This window comes from Octopus sinensis, linkage group LG13 (assembly GCF_006345805.1).
Source record: "Octopus sinensis linkage group LG13, ASM634580v1, whole genome shotgun sequence".
NCBI classification, from domain to species: Eukaryota; Metazoa; Mollusca; class Cephalopoda; order Octopoda; family Octopodidae; genus Octopus; species Octopus sinensis.
In genome coordinates, this window is record NC_043009.1 from 29,126,591 (window position 1) to 29,141,862 (window position 15,272).

A 15,272-nucleotide genomic window follows, 5' to 3' on the forward strand; every position below is an offset into this window, starting at 1 on the left:
TTCTACTATAAACCTTGGACAGACTAGTGTATATTCCAAAATAGATGTATATTCTAGGCAGACGAAATACCGCAAAGTATTTCGCCCAGCATGCTAATGTTTCTGCCTGCTCACTGCCTTGTTTTATTGATATTGAAGATGAAAGGTAGGGTGGAACTTGGTGAAATTTGAACTCAGAATGTGAAGATGGATGAAATGCTGCCAATTTTTTCCAGCATGCTAACGATTCTGCCAGCTCACCACCTTAATAATAATAATAATAATAATAATAATAATAATAATAACATCAATAATAATAATAATAACAATAATAATAATAATGATGATAATAATAATAACAATGATAATAATAATAACAATAATAATAATAATAATAACCACAGAGCTCACAATGGACCACCGACCATACCTCCCAAGAATCAAAATAAACAAAATAACAGCACCTATTATAAACAGCATAAACCTAGCCGTCACTGAACTGATAGCCACTGAATAAAAAAAAAGTGATATCACTGAGCTAAATAACCTAATATACGCAGCAGCCACTGCAGCCACAAAAGAAGCTGGATACTCACCCAAACCCGCCCAAACAGGAGTACCACCACCCAAACAAACCCTGTGGATAAATAACATCCAAAGCAAAATAAAAAAAAATAGAAAAGACCTGTCGATTCTTAATGAAATCAGCAAAGAATCAACGCTACTGAGCAACAAAAAGAGAACAAATACTCCGCAAATATAAAATCACAGAAAAAGATTTGCCTGAAATAAAAGAAAAGCTGAAGCAAGATATCCTTGCCAAAGCACAAAGGATCCGCCGGTACAAGAAACGCCAACGCTTCTTTGAAGAAAACAAAAAGTTCAACTCCAACCCCAAAAAGTTCTACCAAGAACTGGGCAAAAATAAAATAGAAGTCACTGCAGCACCAACGGCAGAAGAATTGGAAGAATTCTGGGGAGAAATATGGTCGGCGAACGAACCACCAAAAAAAAGGAGTATCAAATAACAAACTCGGCATCTGAACAAATTTGGACCCCCATAACAACTGAAGAGGTCACCCAGGCACTGCAAAAACTAAGCAACTGGAAGGCACCTGGGCATGACAAGATCCCCAACTTCTGGTTGAAATATCTAACAGGAATGCACAAAAAGCTGGCTGAAAACTTTAACAATGTACTAGCAGAGCCAGAGACAATGCCTGAATGGCTCACAAAGGGGAAAACCATCTTAATTCCCAAATCAAATGAAACAGAAAAACCAGAAAACTACAGACCAATAACCTGCCTCCCTACTATGTTCAAGGCATTTACTGCAGTGATATCACAAAGGCTGAACAAGCACCTGGACGAAAACAAACTGTTCCCAGAAGAGCAGAAAGGATGCCGCAAAGGCTCATATGGCTGTAAAGATCAACTAATGATTAATAAAGCCATAACTGAAGAAAGCCACAGAAAGAAGAAAGGCCTCAGTATGGCCTGGATTGACTACAAAAAGGCGTTTGATAGCATCCCCCACACATGGATCCTCGAAACACTAGCCATTAACAAAGTAGCACCAACAATCATAACATTCATAGAGCACTCTATGAATAAATGGCAAACAGTCCTACACCTCCAAACAAAAGAGGGACTCATGAAAACCAAAGACATCCCCATTAGAAGAGGAATATTCCAGGGAGATACGCTCTCTCCACTCCTTTTCTGCTTGGCACTGTCACCTCTATCTGATATGCTAAATAGAACTGGATGCGGATATAAATGTTACGGCAAAACGATCAGCCACCTTTTATATATGGATGACCTAAAACTATACGCTGCAAATGACAAACAGCTGGAAACACTATTAAAGACAGTTCATGGATTTACCAAAGAAATAGATATGAAATTTGGATTAGAAAAATGCGCCAAAGTAACCATGAAAAGAGGAAAACTAGTTAAGAGTAACAACATCACACTAGATGAAGCAAATGAAATAAAAGAATTAGACCAAAGCCAAACTTACAAATACTTAGGAATCCATGAACTAGATAAGACACAACACACACAATGAAAGAGAAAATAAAAAAAGAATATTATAGACGAGTTAGATCAATACTAAACACAGAGCTCAATGCTAAAAACAAGATAATAGGTATCAACACTTTAGCTGTCCCAGTTATAAGTTACAGCTACAATATCCTTAACTGGACACGAAATGAACTGACCAAAATAGACAGGAAAACAAGAAAAATAATGACAGGATCTAGGATGCATCACCCAAAATCTGACATAGAAAGACTATATATACAACGTATAGAAGGTGGTAGAGGCCTTATACAGCTGGAAAACTACTATAAAATAACCACCATAGGACTGCAAAAATATCTACTTCAGAAGGAAGGAAACTGATCCAGATAGCGGCAAAACACGAGCAAAACAAAAAACTGTTCTCAGTATTTAAGGAAGCTGACAAATACAAACAAGAAATCATACCACCTAATAAACATGAAGAAGAAGAAGAAGAAGATGAAGAAACAACAAAAGCTATAAAAAAAATGAAATCCAAACTAAAAATAGAACAGCAACGAACCATGATAAAACGATGGCAAGAAAAGCCCCTTCATGGTAAATACTGGACTAAACTAACGCAAAAGAAATAGACAAAGAAAAATCCCAGCAATGGTTGAGAAGCTCAGGACTCAAAGCAGAACAGAGGGATTTTTAATTGCAGCACAAGACCAAAGCCTCCCCACCAGAAATTACCAAAAACATGTAATGAAAAGAAATATTACAAGTAACTGCAGAATATGTGGAGATGGACAAGAAACAATAAATCATATTATCTCTAGCTGCCCAGTCCTGGCTAAGAAGGAATATATTCACAGACATGACAGAGTTGAACCTACATACATTGGAAGCTATGCCAACATTATGGAATAACAACAGAAAAAAGATGGTATAGGCACACACCAGAAAAGGTCACAGAAAACGAGAAAGCAACCATACTCTGGGATATGCCGATACACACAGATAGAGAAATTAAGGCCAACAGACCAGATATAGTTGTCAGAGACCATGAAGAAAAAAAATGCTTTCTAATTGATGTATCAGTACCGGCAGATGACAACGTGTCTCTAAAAGAAATGGAGAAACTCTCAAAATACAAAGACCTGGAAATAGAGGTAACTAGAATGTGGAATCTGAAAACAGAAACAATTCCTATCATAGTAGGTGCATTAGGCATGATAAAAAAATATTCAGACAAATACATAACAAAAACACCAGGACTTACAAACACATATAACATACAGAAAATTGCACTACTAGGCACTGCACACATCCTACGCAGAACACTTTCCATACAATAACCATCAGAGCATCACAACAAATCACAGCACATACCCAAGGCACACAGAGCTGCGCTCGGTAGTGAAGTGAAAGCACGCTATAAAAATAAAAATAAAACTACTGAATAATAATAATAATAATAATAATAATATAATAATAATAATAAAAACAATAATAATAATAATAACAGCAACAACAACACAACAACAATAATAACAATAACAGCAACAACAACAACAACAACAACAACAACAACAACAATAATAATAACAACAGCAACAACAACAACAACAACAACAACAACTACAATAATAATAATAATAATAATAATAATAATCCCTTCTATTAAAGGCACAAGGCCTGAAGTTTTGGGGAGAGGTCTAGTTGATTACGTTGATCCCAGAATTTCATTGGTACTTAATTTCTACTCTACTCTAGGCACAAGGCCTGAAATTTATTTTTTTGAGGGGTGGGTAGTCGATTAGATGGACCCCAGTACACGAGTGTTACTTAATTTATTGACCCTGGAAGGATGAACGGCAAAGTCGACCACAACAAAATTTGAACTCAGAATGTAGCAACAGGCGAAATACCACTAAGAATTTTGTCCAGCATGCTAACGACTCTGCCAGCTTGCGGCCTAAATAATAATAATAATAATCCGAACGTGGTCGATGCCAGTGCTGCCCCGACTGGCTTCTGTGTCGGTGGCACATAAAAAGCACTGTCCGAACGTGGCCGATGCCAGCGCTGCCTCGACTGGCTCCAGTGCCGGTGGCACATAAAAAGCATCATCCAAACGTGGCCGTTGCCAGCGCCGCTTTGGCTGGCTTCCGTGCTGGTGGCACGTTAAAAGCTCCAACCGATCGTGGCCGATGCCGGACCCCCCTGGCACCTGTGCAGGTGACACGTAAAAAGCACCCACTACACTTGCAGAGTGGTTGGCATTAGGAAGGGCATCTAGCTGTAGAAACTCTGCCAGATCAGACTGGAGCCTGGTGCAGCCCCTGGCTTCCCAGACCCCGGTCGAACCGTCCAACCCATGCTAGCACGGAAAACGGATGTTAAACGATGATGATGATGATGATGAATAACAACAATAATAATAATAATTAACACAGGTTCACATACAAAACATAAGAGACATGCAACAACATAAAAGGCAAAGACAGGATAATACAATGAGTTTTACTGCATGTACACAATATAATAACAATAAAAATTAAACAAATGAAAACTCCCAATAGGCACTTTAATAATAATAATAATAATGATGAGGAGGAGGAAGAGAAGGATGATAATGATGATGATGATGATGATTCTGCCTTCTCATTGCTTTGAAAAATCTATTACTGATGATATTAGAAATTTTAATATGAAAGCAGAGATGGATTATATAGCATTGTATAAAGAGTGTGGGTGGGGAGACAGTTCTCTTGTGAGTTTTCTCTAGGAAGCAACCTCCCAGTGATGGCGTAGATAAAAATGTAAGGAGGAGAAGATAAGAATTGGTATCATTGTTGATCTTCTTTTTTAAACTTTATTAAATGTCATTTCATTTGACTCTGTGTTTGCGAGGATGATATTTCGATGCTTTACTACATTGTGTGGGAGTTTCCAACTTTTATAAACTGCGAAAAAGATGCACAGTCTTTTATTGAATTCTAGTTTTTTTTGTTTCAAAAAGTTGCTGGTGGAAAATTTTAAAGGTAGCTAATGTTGTTATTATTTCTGCTGCTGTTCAGGTGGGGAGCTGGTAGAGTCATTAGCACACTGGATGAAATGCTTAGCGGTATTTCGTCTGTCACTACGTTCTGAGTTCAAATTCCGCCGAGGTCGACTTTGCCTTTCATCCTTTCGGGGTCGATAAATTAAGTACCAGTTACGCACTGGGGTCGATGTAATCGACTTAATACCTATATCTGTGCATAGCCCCTTGTGGGTAATAAAGAAATAGGTATTTCGTCTGTCACTACGTTCTGAGTTCAAATGCGCCGAGGTCGACTTTACCTTTCATCCTTTTGAGGTCAATAAATTAGATATCAGTTAAGTGCTGGGGTCGATGTAATCGACAATCACCCTCCCACCAAATTTCAGGCTTTGTGCCTATAATAGAAAGGATTATTTCTGCTGCTGTTCCTGTTGTTGTTGTTGGTGGTGTCGTTTCTAGTGTGTTGTTATTGTTGTTGCTGTTGTTGTTTCTGCAGCTGTTGTTATCATTGTTGTTGTTGCCGCTTAGCCACAGCACAGCTGTGGTCAACCAAATATTTGATCAAAAGCATTGGGGCCTCAAATATATTCTGTTGCATTTCAAGCTAAATATATCTCACTGTGCCTTTTTTGATGAGATCTGATGGAAGATTTAACTGCTATTTCTAACAGATCAAGTGGCTATGCAGAGATGCCCACAGTAGATTATGTCAAGAAGAGGTTGTACTAGCCAATGGCTGGATGGTTTGTAACCCATCGTATGGACAATGTTGTGATTCAGGTCATACAAATCTCAAATTATTTCATTCCTTTTCTTTTAAAAGTAAAAAAAAAATCAGTTTCAGTCAATATAACATGTGTGAAATATATTTTCCACATGACCCAGTCACTTTATAGGGGCTACCTGTACCATGCAGCTCATTTTTAATACATCAGTTATGATAAGTTTCACTGCACCTGTTTCTCTCATTTGTGCTGAAGAATTATGAGGCAGAGTCAAAAATTATACGCACTCTTGATTTTTCAAAGTATTTACACAAAAGCAGGAGATAAACAACTACGTAATTTTTCAATATAATCTCCTTCCTTTTCAATGCATTTGGTCCTGTGGTCCACAAGCTTTTGTAGTCTCTCAAAGAAGATGGTTTTCAGTTGGTCGTGCAAACATTTATGCACCACTTCTTCACATCTTCATCCGCAGGAAATTGGTGACCACATAAACCAATTTTGAGTGGTCCAAAGATATGATAGTCAGATTTGGTCTGTAGGCAGGGTATTCCAGCACATTAAAATCCAATTGGTTAATGGTTTCAACATTCTGGGCAGCTGTGGGTGGGCATGCATTGTCAGGAAACAAACTTTCTTTGACAATAGGCTTTGGTGTTTGGTGCGAATTGCTGGTGGCTTCAGTATGTTGTCCAGCAAAGCCCTGTATCTTGCTTTGGTTATTGTGCCCCCCCTTTTCCTAGTAGTCTTCCTGTATAGGCTCTTTTGAGTCTCATAAAAGGGTTAGCATCACCTTTCCCATGGAAGACTGAGTTTTGAATTTCTTCATCGCTGGCAAACTAGGATGTTTCCATACTCTGTCTTTTGAATTCTGCTTCATAATGATGGACCCATGTTTCATTTTCTGTGACTATTCTGATAAAAAATTCCTCACCCTCTTTGTTGTAGTGATTGAGTAAACACTGACAGAACTCAAGACGTTTGTACTTGTGCTTGAGCTTGCTGAATCTTCTTGTATGGGATGGAGGTTGACAGGTGTTGTGCTCCTTCTTCGTCCAATTTGCTTGTGCGTCCACTTTTAAGCTTCTTGATCCACTCATACACACTTCTACACAGTTATGTACTATCCCCGTATTGTGTTAAAAGCCTCCAATAAATTTCAGCATCTGACATACCTTCTGACCAGAGAAATTGAATCACTGCTCTTTGTTCTTCTTTGGCACACATTGCTAGTGGAGCGGCTATGCTTATACTGCAAAGCTAGAAAGAAGAATGGTGTGATCAGGCTCAAACTTCAATCACATAACCACAATAGTACCAACTATAACCACACATGGGCAGAAAGCAGTGTGACAATAATAAAGATAAGTTATGGTGCAAGTGCAGATACTTTTTAACTTATCCTTGAATATTTGACAAAGTTTACTGTAAATGTATCACAGGTAAGTTTACAGTAGTAAATACATTATCTGGAATTTCATCAACTGGTAATTTCATTGCAAGGTAATCAAAGATAACAACTACATCACCTTTGAATTCATCATGGTCTTTTTCTGTCTGTGAAGTAATTATATCATTAAACATTGATTAAGAATTTTATTTGCAAAATATATACATTAGTTAACATTATTTTTACCTACAGAGTAAATACATTGTTAAACATCATTTAAAATTGTAATTCACAAATTAAAATATGTTGCTATTTATTAACAATGCAAAATAAATTCAATGCCTAAAATTTCATCCTCGGATTTAGAAACTTTTAGAAATTTTCTTAGAAAGAACAATGGAGAAATAAAATAATAAACAAAGAGTATATCGCTGGGACTAACATTCCATATTGGAAAAGGAAATATATAAAATATAGAGAGAGTGTGGTTAAAATTCAAAGTATTGTCATTGAAAATTAAAATCATAAAATTCTGGATTTTTTAAGGAGACAGTTCTCATAATTTGTGTTTTGAGAGAATTTTTTTCCGTTCTCCAATTTTAAATAGTGTCATCTTTTTTTTTTTTTATTTTTGCTGTAATTTTTTTGTGATCCTATTTTGAAATTAATTTTGCTTCGTTTTATTTTCTGTTTTTATGATGTAAATTTAATGTTAATATTGTCATTCAATTTCTTTTGTATTTTTCCTAAAATGTGATGCATTTCTTCTATAAATAAAAATCTTTAAATAATGTTTAGTGATGTATTTATTCAGCTGATAAAATGTATGATGATGTCTTTACTGACGATACCAAGTAGGGTGATGGATTTGATGATGATGTATTGGCTTCCAATGGAGGCACCTTGCAATGAAATTATTGGGCAAGGGAAGTGCAGGCAATGAAAATTGCAGGTGATAAAATTGTAGGTTATTTAATTACCAAGCAATTTAATCACCTGACGATGAAACTATTTGACAACATCTTAGAAAATGATGTTCCCAAAATGCATGAGAGAGAAACAAAATTTTCAACAGGAACCCTTCCATCCATTTAGCTATAGAATACATTTGCCTATTCTTCATGAGCTCCTGCCGTCAAGTAAAGGAGTTACAGATGCCAAGTTCTTTTGGTTCAAAACTTTCTTTTGAGAAAAAGAGAGAGAGAGAGGGGGAGGGAGGGAGACTCATGATGTTAAAACATGACCCAATACCACCTCAATGTTAAATTTTATTTTGTTGACACAAATTAAATCAAATTCAATCAGCTTTTAAATAAAAAAAATCTCATCAACATCTATACGCTAAGTTCAAAACCTGGTATGGTTGTTTTTGCTTTTCAGCTCTCTAGATGCTGCAAAGGAACTATTTTTTTGCTCCGTTAGTTGACTGTGTCTCCTACTTTCAAAATATCATCACCACCACGACCACCACTATCACCACCCATCATCATCATAATCCTCATCTTCATTATCATTGTTGTCATTGTTGCCATTGTCGTCATCACGATCATCATCATCAGCATTATAGTCGTCATTGTCATCGTCATCATCATCATCATCATCGTCATCATCTAGCGTCTATGTTCCATATTGGCAAGGGTTAGACAGACTGACAAGATCTGATGGGTTGAATGACCACACAGTGCCTGGTTTCTATGGTTTGGGCCTGGTTTCTATGCCTAATACCCAAATACTGCTTCTCTTGTTCAGTGTAACCCAAAAGTCCAGAGAAAGACTTATGTGAAACTATCCTTACGCACACACACACACACACACACACACACACACACAACACACACACATACACACACACATCCACAAACATACATACACATACATGCTGCTCTAATCCAAGAATTATGGCTTACCAGCTTATGTTCAATTCCTGTATGTATACGCATATATATGTGTGTCTGTGTGTGCATGTATGTGTGTGTGTGTATGCATGGGTCTATATATATATGTATATCTATCTATCCGCTCAGTCGAAGTCGACTCTCGGTCACTCGGATCAGTGTCCTCCAGTCAGTTCTATCTTGGGCCGCTTCTTTCAGATTGGCTATGTCTATTCCGGTATCCCTCTTGATGGTGTCAAGCAAGCTGGTTCTTGGTCGGCCTCTTCCTCTCTTGCCACTGACCATTCCGAGCATGATGTCCTTCTCCAGGGATTTTCTCCGCATAATATGACCGAAATATATATATGCACACACACATATACACACACATGTGCACACACATATACACACATGCACACACACGCACACACACACACACACACACACACACACACCACACACACACACACACACACACACTCATACACACACACATTCCTCTCTTTCTTTCACTGGTTATCTACTAGACATTTGAATGACCTGATTTCATGGAAGAAATCAAATAATTGAAATTGTCCAATGCTGTCCATCTTTTCGACCCAACACTTAACCAATTCCCACCCCAAACCCTTAGCATTACATTCCTCATTCCCAAACACTATAACTTATTTCTAACACCTCAATCCTTTTGTCCCCATTTTTTGTTTTTATTTTGCATATTGAGTTGTCTCCCTTACTTTCATTTTGTTGATTGAATCATTGTTCAGCAATGCTTACCTCATCTCCATGCAGAGAGAGAGACTAGATTAATTAAAGCTACCGTGTTGGCCATATTACATGTGTTAGCGATTACTTCACCATAAATTCGGTAATTTGTTCTCTGTCCACATAATGGACGTTGCTAAGATAAACCATGACATCAATTTGTTACTGATTGGTTGAGGAGATTATAGCAAAGATATGAGGTTAATGCTCACTCTCTTTTGCTTTCCTTCTCACTCTCTCCTCCCTCTCTCTCCAACTCCCTCTTTTTCTCACTCTCTTTGTACAAACATTTATATGCACGCACACACATATATATATATATACATATATGCATATGCACACACACATATATGTATACACACATGCACACACACATACACACACACACACACATATATATATATATATATATATATATACATATGCAAGTATAATCATATATACAGCTACATATCTGTATGTATATGTGTATGTATGCATAGTATAATATGCATATATGTATGTATATGTAAATATATATTTATGCGTACACACACACACACACCACACATACACACACAAACACACACACACATACACGGTTTTTGAGTTTGATCCCACTGTATGGTAACTGGTGCAAATGTTTTTTCCTATAGCCCAGGGCCAACAAAAATCATATAAGGATTTGGCATGTAAGTGGATTTGGCATTGTAGATTGTAAGAAACACAATATGTGTGTGTGTGTGTGAGTATCTATCTAGGGCAGGTAAAATTCTCAAGATCCATGGACGAGTCCTCTCCAGTGGTCCTTGTTCCTCATCATTGCTGCTATGTTCTGTGTCTCCAAGAGACTGGTGCCTCTCCTTAGGGCATCAGCATATGTCACCCTCAGTCTCCCTCTTCTAGTGTGTCCATGTAAGGGCACCCACGGGAGCACTGAGTGCAGTATCAACTCTGAATGTCAGTAAAGAACATTAAGAAACCAGAGATTATGAATGTAGGTGGGAAGTCAATAGAATCGGTTGAGGACTTCTTGTGTCTGGGAGCAAATATTGGGAGCTAGGAGAGTGATATAGTTGAGAAGAGCAAAGCTTGGGTGACATGCAACAGTTCGAGATCTGTAGGAAAGTCAGATCTTTGTAAAGACCTGAAGATCTATCTCTTCTTTGCTGCAGTGGATTCAGTGCTGTTGTATAGGTCTGAGACTTGGACATTGATCAAGAAATTCACTCAGATGGTGGATGGGTGCTACACAAGAATGCTGAGGATGGCTCTGAACATTAATCAGTATACTCTGAGGATGAAGAACCCAGAGCTGTATGAGAGCCTCCCCAAAATAACACAGAGCAAACTCTGTGTGTGTGTGTATGTATATATGAGTGATTTTGTGCTTGTCCTTGTCTGCATTTATGTTTCCATGTTTTACTATTAATCTCTCATCTAGGTTGTCCCGTAGGACACCCCATGAATTCATAAGTTTGATTTCTCTGTTCGCACCATCAGCTACTTCTCTTCCAGTTGGATTTAAAAAAGTAGCTTCATCCATCTTTATGTAACTTGCTTGAACATCTGGAATGTCTGAGTCAGGGATTCTAACCCTGGCGCTGTTAACGTGTGGATTCATAGGGGTTTCACTTGCAATACTATAGGAATTACAGGACACTGCTCCATATGGTCCCACAGTTTCCATCTATCTAGGAATATTAGGGTCCCATCCATTGTCTTGTATTCAAGATCTTTTGCATGACATCCTGCTAGTTCAGAGCCAGGATCTGATCTGTTAGATCCTGCCGATAACTACATCCATGCCCTGCTGCCGACGCTTTGATTTATTGTCACTAAGGTTTTGCCTATCTCCTACCCTTCGACCTGTCTGGCCTGGTAAGACATGTCAGAAGGTTTCTCTCCCTCCAGCATAGCTCTCCAGGTCAATGAAGCACACAGGCACTTCACTGTGACAGGGTACTTGTTAAATTGATCATTGACTACACGGTAGTTCTTCTGCCCTTTGACGGGTCTTATTTTTTTGTCCTGCAGGGTGTCCAACAATCACCCTCCTCACCAAACAAGCTTGATGGGGGTTGCCAGTTCAGTCGCCAATGACTTGACCATGTGATGGGTTATACTGGGATACATGTTACCAGTAGCACTTAAGAAGTCAATAAAAACCAGTGTCATTATCATACAATCAGAGTTCCTTGTTTTCAAGTTTCCTTAGAAATATGTCCAGCCATGAGGAAATATTTTATTTCAAGAATAACAAATAAACCTTTGCTGTGTCAATGGAAACCTCATTGTCAGATAATAGAAAACAAAAGGGGATACCTTGGGGTATTTTACAGATGCTCCACAAGGTCTAGCAATGTTCACAGATGAATGAATCTTCCAATTATCCAAAAGGCTAATATCAAAACTTATCATGATTTGATTGGAACCCAGTGAGCAAAATAAGGAATGTGGCAAGACATTCTAATCAATGCTGACAAGCTTTCCTCAATTCCATGTCTTTCCATATCTATACATCTGCTGTTTCTCTGTCTATCTACTTGCCTGCCTGCCTATCTATCTATCTATCTATCTATCTATCTATCTATCTATCTATCTATCTATCTATCTATCTATCTATCTATCTATCTATCTGTCTGTCTGTCTGTCTGTTGTCTGTCTGTCTGTCTGTCTGTCTGTCTGTCTATCCACCTATCTATCCATCTGTCTATCTATCTAACTATCTATTTATCTACCCATCCATCCATCCATCCATCTATGTCTCTATCTATATTTCTATCTATCTATCTGTCTATCTCTCTATCTCTCTATCTATTTATCAATCTATCTATCATCTTTCTGTCTATCTATCTATCTATCTATCTATCTATCTATCTATCTATCTATCTATCTATCTATCTATCTATCTATCTATCTATCTATCTATCTATCTATCTATCTATCTATCCATCCATTTATTTATCTATGTGTCTATCTGTCTGTCTATCTATCTATCTATCTATCTAGCTACCTATCTATCTGTTAATCTAAATATGTGTGTGTGTATAAAGATAGAATAACAGCGAGAGAGAGAGAGAGGGGGAGAGAGAGAGAGAGAGAGAGAGAGAGAGAGAGAAAAGCAGCCTTAAGTAAATTTAGAAATGAGTGCAGAGGAAGAGGAACACAGAACGGAGAAAGAAGAGAAATGGAGATAAAGTAACAACGACTGAATATAGAGAGAGCTGAGATGATATAGAAGCTTACGCAGACAAGGAAGGAGATAATGGACAGTAAGACAAATAAAAAAAGCAAAGCCAAAACCAGGATGAAAATGGTCAGAAGCAAAACGAATTGCATACATATAGGTACTTCCATAAGTATATAATACATATCTATATATATACATATACACACACGTATAAATATATATGGAGACTGAGAGAGAAGAGGGAGGTGGGGATTTAATGTGTGTGTGTCTGTGTGTGAAAGGAGAGTTTGGTGATAATGACATGAGATTCTTTGATAACTTGATATTCTGAATACGATGTTTAAGAACAACTGATGCTGAACTAAGCTATTTTTCCTTCTACCATAGAATATTTGACTCAGTTGTGTTTTGTCTTTTTGTTTTTTTTTGTTTTTTTTTTGTGTGTGTGTTTCCTCCTTCATGTTCGTCTTTAATTCCGACATTTATTGTTGTTTGCAGTTGTGTAGATATGAACGTATATATATATACATACATATATATGTATATATATATATATATATATATATATATATATATATATATATATATATATATATATATATATATATATGCATTTATGTATGTATCTATGTCTATCTATATGTGTGTATAGATATTTTAGTGTGTGTGTGTATATATATATATGTGTATATATATATATATATATATATAATATATATATATATATATATATACATACATGCATACACAAACATACACAAACATACACACACATATAAATGTATATGTATGTATATATCTATCCATCTATGTATCAGTCTGTCTGTCTGTTTATATATACATATATATGTGTGCATATATGTGTATATATCTATCTATCTATTTATCTGTCTATCTTTCTCTCTTATATTTTATACACACACACACACACTCACACACACACACACACACACACACACACACACAAGTTACCTGCTAGTACCTGGGGAGCACATGACTCAATTCATGGCAAATTTTGGTGGGGGAACAGCCATCATTGCAATTCTGTACGAATGCAACATTTATATACTTTTTGTAATAGAGATAAATGGTTCAAAACGCTTATTGTCTTTGTCCAAACACAGGGAATCAATTCTAAATGGAGGGCTTTATGATAAGCAATGTTAGAATTTGCCAGTTGGATCCCAATACAGGAATATCCAAAATATATGTGCTCATGAGAGAAGTAGGAGTCTTCCATCTGTAATCCAGTAATCTTGGATTTCTGATCGGGTGATTTATTAATGACCTTTGTGACAGTTAGCATCTAAAGTTAAAAACAAAATATGATATATCGATAAAAATTATAAGGATTTCCAGAATTAGAATTAATCCAGTTTTATTTTTGACAAATTCGGAAACAATCATAGCCTTAATAATAAACCCTCATATTATAGATACAAAGCTTGAAATTCAGGTGGAGGTGGGGTACTAGTCAATTACATTGACCCCAGTGCTCAAAAGCCCCGACAGAATGAAAAGCATGGTTGATCTTGGTGGAATCTGAACTCAGAAATGCAAAGACAGACCAAATACTGCCAAGTATTTTGCCCTGCATGCTAATGATTCTGCCAGCTTGCCACCTTCATAACCTCAATAATAATGGTTGGTAAGGCATCAAAAGATTGCAGAATCATTGTTCAAATTTTGCCAAGGTCGACTTTACCTTTCAGCCTTTCAGGGTTGATAAAATAAGTACTAGTTGATCACTGGTGGTTGATCTAATAGATTTATCCCCAAACTTTCTGACTTTGTGCCAAAATTTGAAACGTATAATAATGGCTTGTAGTTATATATATGTCTTTATTGCCCACAGGGCGCTAAACATAGAGGGGACAAACAAAGACAAAGGAATTAAGTTGATTACATTAACCCTAGTGCGTAACTAGTGCTTATTTAATTGATCCCAAAAGGATGAAAGGCAAAGTCGACCTCGGCGGAATGTGAACTCAGATCGTAACGGCAAACGAAATACCGCTAAGCATTTTGCCTGGTATGCTAATGATTCTGCCAGCTCGCTTGTAGTTATATATCACCATCATCATCATCATCATCATTGTCATCAACATCACTCTTTGTTGTTGTTGTTGTTGTCATCACCATCATCATCATAACATTCATTCAGCATCCATGTTCCATGATGGCATGGCGGGGTGGATTGTTTTACAGGTGTTAATGTATCAAAGGACCATGTCGCACTCCAGCACCTGCTTTGGCATGGTTTCTGCAGCTGGATGTGCTCCCTAATGCCAACCACCTTACAGTGAGG